General features: G+C 43.0%; 1 protein-coding gene across 1 annotated transcript in view; it reads left to right on the plus strand.

Moving 5' to 3' along the window:
* The first annotated feature begins 349 nt into the window (after positions 1-349).
* MISP3 (MISP family member 3) overlaps positions 350-12,365 on the plus strand; it is a 34,041-nt gene continuing 22,025 nt past the window's right edge. Inside the window, exons 1-2 of the mRNA XM_075206600.1 lie at positions 350-427; positions 11,844-11,970. The gene's annotated coding sequence lies outside the window, so the exon portion shown is untranslated. The remainder of the gene's footprint in view (positions 428-11,843; positions 11,971-12,365) is intronic.

Raw genomic sequence — 12,365 nt, forward strand, 5'->3', positions numbered from 1 at the left:
ATGTATATACTGTATAGGTGTTAGTACAGGTATGTATTATACAGGTGAGTGCAGTGTATGTATAGATGTATATACTGTATAGGTGTTAGTACAGGTAAGTATTATACAGGTGAGAGCAGTGTATGTATAGATGTATATACTGTATAGGTGTTAGTACAGGTATGTATTATACAGGTGAGTGCAGTGTATGTATAGATGCATATACTGTACAGGTGTTAGTACAGGTATGTATTATACAGGTAAGTGTGCGGCTAGGTGAGTGAGCATACCTTTAGTGCCCTTCTCTGTCCTCAGTACCAGGCAGTCACAACCAGTCACCAAATTACACAATCAGCTCATTGTATCACTGAGTGACACAGGACAAACTCAAGGTGAAAGAGGCAGAAAGAGGTAGAGAGACAATTGGTGCAGGGACAGAGAGATCCAGGTAAGAGATCAGTGTGCTCTGAATGTGTAAGTAGTACTAGAAGGGGGCTGCATACGTGGGGGTAAATCGTGATGGGATGCTATGTGCTGGTGATTGTGTGAGTGACCATTGATAGAATACTGGTCGTAGTGGGATAAAATAGAATTGTTGTGGGGGAGCAGTGATAGAAACCAGAATTAGCAGAGAAGCAAAGAAAGAAGATTGTGTGAAGAAAATCGCTGAATGTGGAGGAGCAGTGATAGAAAAGTGTGTATGTAGGGAGCAGTGATAGAAAAGTGTGTATGTAGGGAGCAGTGATAGAATACTGTGTATGTAGGGAGCAGTGATAGAATACTGTGTATGTAGGGAGCAGTGATAGAATACTGTGTATGTAGGGAGCAGTGATAGAATACTGTGTGTGTAGGGGAGCAGTGATAGAATAGTGTGTATGTAGGGAGCAGTGATAGAATAGTGTGTATGTAGGGAGCAGTGATATAATACTGTGTATGTCAGGGAGCAGGGATATAATACTGTGTATGTGGGGGAGCAGTGATAGAATACTGTGTATGTAGGGAGCAGTGATAGAATACTGTGTGTGTAGGGGAGCAGTGATAGAATAGTGTGTATGTAGGGAGCAGTGATAGAATAGTGTGTATGTAGGGAGCAGTGATAGAATAGTGTGTATGTAGGGAGCAGTGATAGAATAGTGTGTATGTAGGGGAGCAGTGATAGAATAGTGTGTATGTAGGGAGCAGTGATAGAATACTGTGTATGTAGGGGAGCAGTGATAGAATACTGTGTATGAAGGGGAGCAGTGATAGAATACTGTGTATGTGGGGGAGCAGTGATAGAATAGTGTGTATGTAGGGGAGCAGTGATAGAATACTGTGTATGAAGGGGAGCAGTGATAGAATACTGTGTATTTAGGGAAGCAGTGATAGAATAGTGTGTATGTAGGGAGCAGTGATAGAATACTGTGTATGTAGGAACCAGTGATAGAATAGTGTGTATGTAGGGGAGCAGTGATAGAATACTGTGTATGTAGGGGAGCAGTGATAGAATCGTGTGTATGTAGAGGAGCAGTGATAGAACACTGTGTATGTAGGGAGCAGTGATAGAATAGTGTGTATGTAGGGAGCAGTGATAGAATAGTGTGTATGTAGGGAGCAGTGATAGAATAGTGTGTATGTAGGGCGCAGTGATAGAATAGTGTGTATGTCAGGGAGCAGTGACAGAGTAGTGTGTGTACGGCAGCAGTGATATATGAATGAGATTCGGGGGGCAGCAACAGATGAATGAGAGTGGGGGGGGCAGTGATAAACGAGAGTGTTGGGGGGGGGGGGGTGCAGTTACAATGATTATATTTCAGGTGTACCTGCTATGTGTGTATATAGTACTGAGAGTAAGTAAAGAGCAGCTAATGGGGTGAGAGCTGTGGGTGCGGAGGAAACAGTCCACTCAATCCACTGAGTGCAGTGGGGAGTGAAGGTGGTTAGAATTCTGTGTATGTAGGGGAGCAGTGATATAATACTGTGTGTGTAGGGGAGCAGTGATAGAATAGTGTGTATGTAGGGAGCAGTGATAGAATAGTGTGTATGTAGGGGAGCAGTGATAGAATACTGTGTATGTAGGGAGCAGTGATAGAATACTGTATATGTAGGGGAGCAGTGATAGAATAGTGTGTATGTAGGGGAGCAGTGATAGAATAGTGTGTATGTAGGGAGCAGTGACAGAATAGTGTGTATGTAGGGGAGCAGTGATAGAATAGTGTGTATGATAAGGAGCAGTGATAGAATACTGTGTATGTAGGAAGCAGTGATATAATACTGTGTATGTCGGGACCAGTGATAGAATACTGTGTATGTAGGGAGCAGTGATAGAATAGTGTGTATGTAGGGAGCAGTGATAGAATACTGTGTAAGTAGGGGTGCAGTGATAGAATACTGTGTATATAGGGGAGCAGTGATAGAATAGTGTGTATGTAGGGGAGCAGTGATAGAATCATGTGTATGTAGGGGAGCAGTGATAGAATACTGTGTATATAGGGAGCAGTGATAGAATACTGTGTATGTGGGGGAGCAGTGATAGAATACTGTGTATGTAGGGGAGCAGTGATAGAATACTGTGTATGAAGGGGAGCAGTGATAGAATACTGTGTATGAAGGGGAGCAGTGATAGAATACTGTGTATGTGGGGGAGCAGTGATAGAATAGTGTGTATGTAGGGGAGCAGTGATAGAATACTGTGTATGAAGTGGAGCAGTGATAGAATACTGTGTATGTAGGGGAGCAGTGATAGAATAGTGTGTATGTAGGGAGCAGTGATAGAATACTGTGTATGTAGGAACCAGTGATAGAATACTGTGTATATAGGGAGCAGTGATAGAATACTGTGTATGTAGGGGAGCAGTTATAGAATCGTGTGTATGAAGGGGAGCAGTGATAGAATACTGTGTATGTAGGGAGCAGTGATAGAATACTGTGTATGTAGGGGAGCAGTGATAGAATACTGTGTATGAAGGGGAGCAGTGATAGAATACTGTGTATGTGGGGGAGCAGTGATAGAATAGTGTGTATGTAGGGGAGCAGTGATAGAATACTGTGTATGAAGGGGAGCAGTGATAGAATACTGTGTATGTAGGGAAGCAGTGATAGAATAGTGTGTATGTAGGGAGCAGTGATAGAATACTGTGTATGTAGGAACCAGTGATAGAACACTGTGTATGTAGGGAGCAGTGATAGAATAGTGTGTATGTAGGGCGCAGTGATAGAATAGTGTGTATGTAGGGGAGCAGTGATATAATAGTGTGTATGTAGGGAGCAGTGACAGAATAGTGTGTATGTAGGGGAGCAGTGATAGAATAGTGTGTATGATAAGGAGCAGTGATAGAATACTGTGTATGTAGGAAGCAGTGATATAATACTGTGTATGTAGGGACCAGTGATAGAATACTGTGTATGTAGGGAGCAGTGATAGAATAGTGTGTATGTAGGGAGCAGTGATAGAATACTGTGTATGTAGGGGTGCAGTGATAGAATACTGTGTATATAGGGGAGCAGTGATAGAATAGTGTGTATGTAGGGGAGCAGTGATAGAATCATGTGTATGTAGGGGAGCAGTGATAGAATACTGTGTATGTGGGGGAGCAGTGATAGAATACTGTGTATGTAGGGGAGCAGTGATAGAATACTGTGTATGAAGGGGAGCAGTGATAGAATACTGTGTATGAAGGGGAGCAGTGATAGAATACTGTGTATGTAGGGGAGCAGTGATAGAATAGTGTGTATGTAGGGAGCAGTGATAGAATACTGTGTATGTAGGAACCAGTGATAGAATAGTGTGTATGTAGGGGAGCAATGATAGAATACTGTGTATGTAGGGGAGCAGTGATAGAATAGTGTGTATGTAGAGGAGCAGTGATAGAACACTGTGTATGTAGGGAGCAGTGATAGAATAGTGTGTATGTAGGGCGCAGTGATAGAATAGTGTGTATGTCAGGGAGCAGTGACAGAGTAGTGTGTGTACGGCAGCAGTAATATATGAATGAGATTCGGGGGGCAGCAACAGATGAATGAGAGTGTGGGGGGCAGTGATAAACGAGAGTGTTGGGGGGGGGGGGTGCAGTTACAATGATTATATTTCAGGTGTACCTGCTATGTGTGTATATAGTACTGAGAGTAAGTAAAGAGCAGCTAATGGGGTGAGAGCTGTGGTTGCGGAGGAAACAGTGGGGAGTGAAGGTGGTTAGAATTCTGTGTATGTAGGGGAGCAGTGATAGAATAGTGTGTATGTAGGGAGCAGTGATAGAATAGTGTGTATGTAGGGAGCAGTGATATAATACTGTGTGTGTAGGGGAGCAGTGATAGAATAGTGTGTATGTAGGGAGCAGTGATAGAATACTGTGTATGTAGGGGAGCAGTGATAGAATAGTGTGTATGTAGGGGAGCAGTGATAGAATAGTGTGTATGTAGGGGAGCAGTGATAGAATACTGTGTATGTAGGGGAGCAGTGATAGAATACTGTGTATGTAGGGAGCAGTGATAGAATACTGTGTATGTAGGGAGCAGTGATAGAATAGTGTGTATGTAGGGGAGCAGTGACAGAATAGTGTGTATGTAGGGAGCAGTGACAGAATACTGTGTATGTAGGGAGCAGTGACAGAATACTGTGTATGTAGGGGAGCAGTGATAGAATAGTGTGTATGATAAGGAGCAGTGATAGAATACTGTGTATGTAGGAAGCAGTGATATAATACTGTGTATGTAGGGACCAGTGATAGAATACTGTGTATGTAGGGAGCAGTGATAGAATAGTGTGTATGTAGGGAGCAGTGATAGAATAGTGTGTATGTAGGGAGCAGTGATAGAATAGTGTGTATGTATGGGAGCAGTGATAGTATCGTTTGTATGTAGGGTAGCAGTGATAGAATAGTGTGTATGTAGGGAGCAGTGATAGAATAGTGTGTATGTATGGGAGCAGTGATAGAATAGTGTGTATGTAGGGAGCAGTGATAGAATAGTGTGTATGTAGGGGAGCAGTGATAGTATAGTTTGTATGTAGGGGAGCAGTGATAGAATACTGTGTATGAAGGGGAGCAGTGTTAGAATACTGTGTATGTAGGGAAGCAGTGATAGAATAGTGTGTATGTAGGGAGCAGTGATAGAATACTGTGTATGTAGGAACCAGTGATAGAACACTGTGTATGTAGGGAGCAGTGATAGAATAGTGTGTATGTAGGGCGCAGTGATAGAATAGTGTGTATGTAGGGGAGCAGTGATATAATAGTGTGTATGTAGGGAGCAGTGACAGAATAGTGTGTATGTAGGGGAGCAGTGATAGAATAGTGTGTATGATAAGGAGCAGTGATAGAATACTGTGTATGTAGGAAGCAGTGATATAATACTGTGTATGTAGGGACCAGTGATAGAATACTGTGTATGTAGGGAGCAGTGATAGAATAGTGTGTATGTAGGGAGCAGTGATAGAATACTGTGTATGTAGGGGTGCAGTGATAGAATACTGTGTATATAGGGGAGCAGTGATAGAATAGTGTGTATGTAGGGGAGCAGTGATAGAATCATGTGTATGTAGGGGAGCAGTGATAGAATACTGTGTATGTGGGGGAGCAGTGATAGAATACTGTGTATGTAGGGGAGCAGTGATAGAATACTGTGTATGAAGGGGAGCAGTGATAGAATACTGTGTATGAAGGGGAGCAGTGATAGAATACTGTGTATGTAGGGGAGCAGTGATAGAATAGTGTGTATGTAGGGAGCAGTGATAGAATACTGTGTATGTAGGAACCAGTGATAGAATAGTGTGTATGTAGGGGAGCAATGATAGAATACTGTGTATGTAGGGGAGCAGTGATAGAATAGTGTGTATGTAGAGGAGCAGTGATAGAACACTGTGTATGTAGGGAGCAGTGATAGAATAGTGTGTATGTAGGGCGCAGTGATAGAATAGTGTGTATGTCAGGGAGCAGTGACAGAGTAGTGTGTGTACGGCAGCAGTAATATATGAATGAGATTCGGGGGGCAGCAACAGATGAATGAGAGTGTGGGGGGCAGTGATAAACGAGAGTGTTGGGGGGGGGGGTGCAGTTACAATGATTATATTTCAGGTGTACCTGCTATGTGTGTATATAGTACTGAGAGTAAGTAAAGAGCAGCTAATGGGGTGAGAGCTGTGGTTGCGGAGGAAACAGTGGGGAGTGAAGGTGGTTAGAATTCTGTGTATGTAGGGGAGCAGTGATAGAATAGTGTGTATGTAGGGAGCAGTGATAGAATAGTGTGTATGTAGGGAGCAGTGATATAATACTGTGTGTGTAGGGGAGCAGTGATAGAATAGTGTGTATGTAGGGAGCAGTGATAGAATACTGTGTATGTAGGGGAGCAGTGATAGAATAGTGTGTATGTAGGGGAGCAGTGATAGAATAGTGTGTATGTAGGGGAGCAGTGATAGAATACTGTGTATGTAGGGGAGCAGTGATAGAATACTGTGTATGTAGGGAGCAGTGATAGAATACTGTGTATGTAGGGAGCAGTGATAGAATAGTGTGTATGTAGGGGAGCAGTGACAGAATAGTGTGTATGTAGGGAGCAGTGACAGAATACTGTGTATGTAGGGAGCAGTGACAGAATACTGTGTATGTAGGGGAGCAGTGATAGAATAGTGTGTATGATAAGGAGCAGTGATAGAATACTGTGTATGTAGGAAGCAGTGATATAATACTGTGTATGTAGGGACCAGTGATAGAATACTGTGTATGTAGGGAGCAGTGATAGAATAGTGTGTATGTAGGGAGCAGTGATAGAATAGTGTGTATGTAGGGAGCAGTGATAGAATAGTGTGTATGTATGGGAGCAGTGATAGTATCGTTTGTATGTAGGGTAGCAGTGATAGAATAGTGTGTATGTAGGGAGCAGTGATAGAATAGTGTGTATGTATGGGAGCAGTGATAGAATAGTGTGTATGTAGGGAGCAGTGATAGAATAGTGTGTATGTAGGGGAGCAGTGATAGTATAGTTTGTATGTAGGGGAGCAGTGATAGAATACTGTGTATGTAGGGGAGCAGTGACAGAATACTGTGTATATAGGGGAGCAATGATAGAATACTGTGTATGTAGGGGAGCAGTGATATAATACTGTGTATGTAGGGGAGCAGTGATAGAATACTGTGTATGTAGGGGAGCAGTGATAGAATAGTGTGCATGTAGGGAGCAGTGATAGAATACTGTGTATGTAGGGAGCAGTGATAGAATACTGTGTATGTAGGGAGCAGTGATAGAATACTGTGTATGTAGGGGAGCAGTGATAGAATACTGTGTATGTAGGGAGCAGTGATAGAATACTGTGTATGTAGGGGAGCAGTGATAGAATACTGTGTATGTAGGGGAGCAGTGATAGAATACTGTGTATGTAGGGGAGCAGTGATATAATACTGTGTATGTAGGGGAGCAGTGATATAATACTGTGTATGTAGGGAGCAGTGATAGAATACTGTGTATGTAGGGGAGCAGTGATAGAATACTGTGTATGTAGTGGAGCAGTGATAGAATACTGTGTATGTAGGGGAGCAGTGATAGAATACTGTGTATGTAGGGGAGCAGTGATATAATACTGTGTATGTAGGGAGCAGTGATAGAATACTGTGTATGTAGGGAAGCAGTGATAAAATAGTGTGTATGTAGGGGAGCAGTGATAGAATAGTGTGTATGTAGGGAGCAGTGACAGAATAGTGTGTATGTAGGGGAGCAGTGATAGAATAGTGTGTATGATAAGGAGCAGTGATAGATTAGTGTGTATGTAGGGAGCAGTGATAGAATAGTGTGTATGTAGGGAGCAGTGATAGAATAGTGTGTATGTAGGGGAGCAGTGATAGAATAGTGTGTATGTAGGGGAGCAGTGATAGAATACTGTGTATGTAGGAGGCAGTGATAGAATACTGTGTATGTAGGGGAGCAGTGATAGAATACTGTGTATGTAGGGGAGCAGTGATAGAATACTGTGTATGAAGGGGAGCAGTGATAGAATAGTGTGTATGTAGGGAGCAGTGATAGAATACTGTGTATATAGGGGAGCAGTGATAGAATAGTGTGTATGTAGGGAGCAGTGATAGAATACTGTGTATGAAGGGGAGCAGTGATAGAATAGTGTGTATGGAGGGAGCAGTGATAGAATAGTGTGTATGTAGGGAGCAGTGATAGAATACTGTGTATGAAGGGGAGCAGTGATAGAATAGTGTGTATGTAGGGGAGCAGTGATAGAATAGTGTGTATGTAGGGGAGCAGTGATAGAATACTGTGTATGAAGGGGAGCAGTGATAGAATAGTGTGTATGTAGGGAGCAGTGATAGAATAGTGTGTATGTAGGGGAGCAGTGATAGAATACTGTGTATGTAGGGGAGCAGTGATAGAATACTGTGTATGTAGGGAGCAGTGATAGAATACTGTGTATGAAGGGGAGCAGTGATAGAATAGTGTGTATGTAGGGAGCAGTGATAGAATACTGTGTATGTAGGGAGCAGTGATAGAATACTGTGTATGAAGGGGAGCAGTGATAGAATAGTGTGTATGTAGGGGAGCAGTGATAGAATAGTGTGTATGTAGGGGAGCAGTGATAGAATAGTGTGTATGTAGGGAGCAGTGATAGAATAGTGTGTATGTAGGGGAGCAGTGATAGAATACTGTGTATGTAGGGGAGCAGTGATAGAATACTGTGTATGTAGGGAGCAGTGATAGAATACTGTGTATGAAGGGGAGCAGTGATAGAATAGTGTGTATGTAGGGAGCAGTGATAGAATACTGTGTATGTAGGGAGCAGTGATAGAATACTGTGTATGAAGGGGAGCAGTGATAGAATAGTGTGTATGTAGGGGAGCAGTGATAGAATAGTGTGTATGTAGGGGAGCAGTGATAGAATAGTGTGTATGTAGGGAGCAGTGATAGAATACTGTGTATGTCAGGGAGCAGTGACAGAGTAGTGTGTATGTAAGGGAGCAGTGATAGAATAGTGTGTATGTAGGGAGCAGTGATAGAATAGTGTGTATGTAGGGAGCAGTGATAGAATAGTGTGTATGTAGGGGAGCAGTGATAGAATAGTGTGTATGTAGGGAGCAGTGATAGAATAGTGTGTATGTCAGGGAGCAGTGACAGAGTAGTGTGTGTACGGCAGCAGTGATATATGAATGAGATTCGGGGGGGCAGCAACAGATGAATGAGAGTGTGGGGGGCAGTGATAAATGAGAGTGTTGGGGGGGTGCAGTTACAATGATTATATTTCAGGTGTACCTGCTATGTGTGTATATAGTACTGAGAGTAAGTAAAGAGCAGCTAATGGGGTGAGAGCTGTGGGTGTGGAGGAAACAGTCCACTGAGTGCAGTGGGGAGTGAAGGTGGTTTGGAACTGGTTTACAATACGTAGTGTAGAGAGCGATAGAAGAATGTGGTAGGTATAGGTGAGATAGGGGTGTAGAATGTTGTGTTTTTAGTGTAAATATTTTGTGCTTCTGTTTGTGGTTTCAAAGATGATAATCTGTGCTAATTAGTGTTTTACCTCTTCTCTGATTCCCGGATATATGACAATGTCAGATATACATCGATCAGCCACAACACTAAAACCACCTGTCTAATATTGTGTAGGTCCCCCTTGTGCCACCTAAACAGCTCTGACCAGTTGAGGCATGGACTCCACAAGACCTCTGAAGGTGTCCTGTGGTATCTGGCACCATGGTGTTAGCAGGAGAGCCTTTAAGTCCTATAAGTTGTGATGTGGGGCCTCCATGGCTCGGACTTGTTTTTCCAGCACATACCACAGATGCTCGTTCAGATTGATATCTGGGAAATCTGTAGGCCAAGTCAACACCTTGAACTCTTTGTCATGTTCCTCAAACCATTCATGAACAATTTTGCAGTGTGGCAGGGCGCATTACCCTGCTGAAAGAGGCCACTGCCATTGGGGAATACTGCCACTCAGCCGTCCACATGATGTAAAAGAAAACGTGATTCATCAGGCCAGACCACCTTCTTCCATTGCTCCATGGTCTCACATGCGCATTGTTGGCGCTTTTGGTGGAGGTGTCCACCACCATCAAGGCTGCTCTGACTGTTCTACAGCTATGCAGCCCCATAAGCAGCAAGCTGCGGTGCACTGCGTGCTCTATCAGAGCCAGTATTAATTTTTTCAGCAATTTGTGCTACAGTAGCTCAGCTGTAGGATTGTCCTTCCTTGGACCACTTTTGGTAGGTACTAACCACTGCATACCGTGAACATCCCACAAGACCTGCCGTTTTGGAGATGGTCTGACCCAGTCCTCTAGCCATCACAGTGTGGCCCTTGTTAAAGTCGCTCAGATCCTTACACTTGCCAATTTTTTCTGCTTCCAACACATCAACTTCAAGAACTGAATATTTGCTTACTGCCTAATATATCCCACCCCTTGATAGGTGCCATTGAAACGAGATAATCAATGTTATACACTTCACTTGTCAGTGGTTTTAATGTTGTGGCCGATCGGTGTATATATTAGGTGAAGGGACATTGTTAGTGTGACAGGATGGACCGCCTATGCCACCCTGTCTGTTGTTGCTGGGAACCGGCTGGGCTTACTCTGCCACCGTTCCCTGTCGTTATCCCAAATGCGCCCTCTTGCCGCAGTGGAAGGGGCTTATAATGCTGCCACCACTGAGCTCCTTTATGGCGCTCAGAACCACGTTCCTTCTGGGTAACTGTCACTGATAGTGTACTCCTGTGCTGCTCCACTTAGGCTGGTAACTCCAGACCTCTTACTATGGATCCGGGATGCTGTGGATGGATCCTCCCTGGCCTATCACACTGACTAGAGCTGCAGGTAGCAGGCAGAGCGGTGGTACTGGAGAGCTGGGTCCAAACCTCAGATAGCCGAAGAACGGATTAGATTTAGGGTCTAATTTGTAGGTCACAGGATTACAGCAATATGGAAGAAGTTGTCAAGCAGGTCTTTGAAGCAGAGTGATGTTTATTGCTCAAGTGTCCTGACAAGGACAGTCCCACTGATTAAAGGTATTAGTGGTCAGGTCAGATGGAACATCAGAATGATACATTACATGCTCACCTTTTATACAGTTCTGACATAACTCCTAGCAGAGGTAAGCCAGCCCCTTGGACCTAGCTGGCTCCAACAAGTCTAGAATATTCCCTCAAATCTCAGGATGTAATCTAATTTTGCATCTAATAATTCAACTTCCATTTTAACTATATTTCCATCAGATCTCAGGATGTAATCTAGTTTTGCATCTAACACAATTTGACTTCCACATCTCCCCTTCAGATGTTCTGTCTCCATTGTTTACAGTTCCTGTCTGTCTAACAGGACCTTCACACATCAAAAGATCTAATTAACATGGGGCCTTTCATCAGACCGTTCGGAATACATATTCACACAGAACAACAAAAACCAAAAATAAGCTAGTTTCCCACATCACAATACACAAGAGGCTTTGTAAACAAAGGCTCATTGTATCAGATATATACATCAGAAATAGGCATATCCTATAGCAAGGTTATACAGAAAAACCAACTTTTTAACCCTGGTCTCAGAGATAATGATTTCCTATCTCACAATATACACAATATCAAAAATAAGTGCACGTGCAATTACATAAATAAGTGCCCTGCGCTATTTGCTTTAAATAAATTTTTACCAAAAGTTATTTAATAGTGATCCAGTCACAGTTAGTCTTACAGATTTGCACCTTTACAGAATACATTATGTTTGCCATATAAAAATATGCTAAACGCTGCTCATGCATTTCTACAGAAGTATGTAGGCGAGAGGTAGGCAACCTCCAGACTGTTGTGGCAGAGAAGTGTAACCCCCGGGTGAGGTTAGGCATACATGTGTTTGTACATTAGCTGTTTAGTAGTTAATAAGTACTCTCATTCACTCTCTCACAAGGTGACTGTCTCTTCTACTGCCGCTGTGTGCTCTCATCTGTCTGTCACCTCTCACCAAGGACTGGCGGTCTCATACTGTGCCTACAGCCACCGGTGAATCCAGCCTAATCCAGACATTCGGGGAACAGGTGAGTTCCAGTATTTCCCCATTTGCTGTAATTACCACCAGCCTCCGGGCAAAAAACACAAATGAAGCCTATTAGGATTTTAAAAATAAAATAATGGAGTGAAGTTAGTGCAAACCTGGTGTGAAACTGGTCGCAGCCTTATTTACAGAGCACAATCAGCGTTAATTCTAAATGTAAAAAAGCTGATTATTATAATGACCATAATGGGTAATTGCAATTTGCACCTTCATAAATATGGAGAAAATAATGCGTCCGAGCTCTGTTATATACTCGTGTGCAGTCATGTTGTAAGATGACCGCAGGCGTGCTGCTGTGACCTCAACACACAGGAATTAAAGATAATTACAGTTAAATCCCCATATACACCTGGTTGTGTGTTCTGTTTAACTGACCCT

Source organism: Mixophyes fleayi, chromosome 4, assembly GCF_038048845.1.
Source record: "Mixophyes fleayi isolate aMixFle1 chromosome 4, aMixFle1.hap1, whole genome shotgun sequence".
NCBI classification, from domain to species: Eukaryota; Metazoa; Chordata; class Amphibia; order Anura; family Limnodynastidae; genus Mixophyes; species Mixophyes fleayi.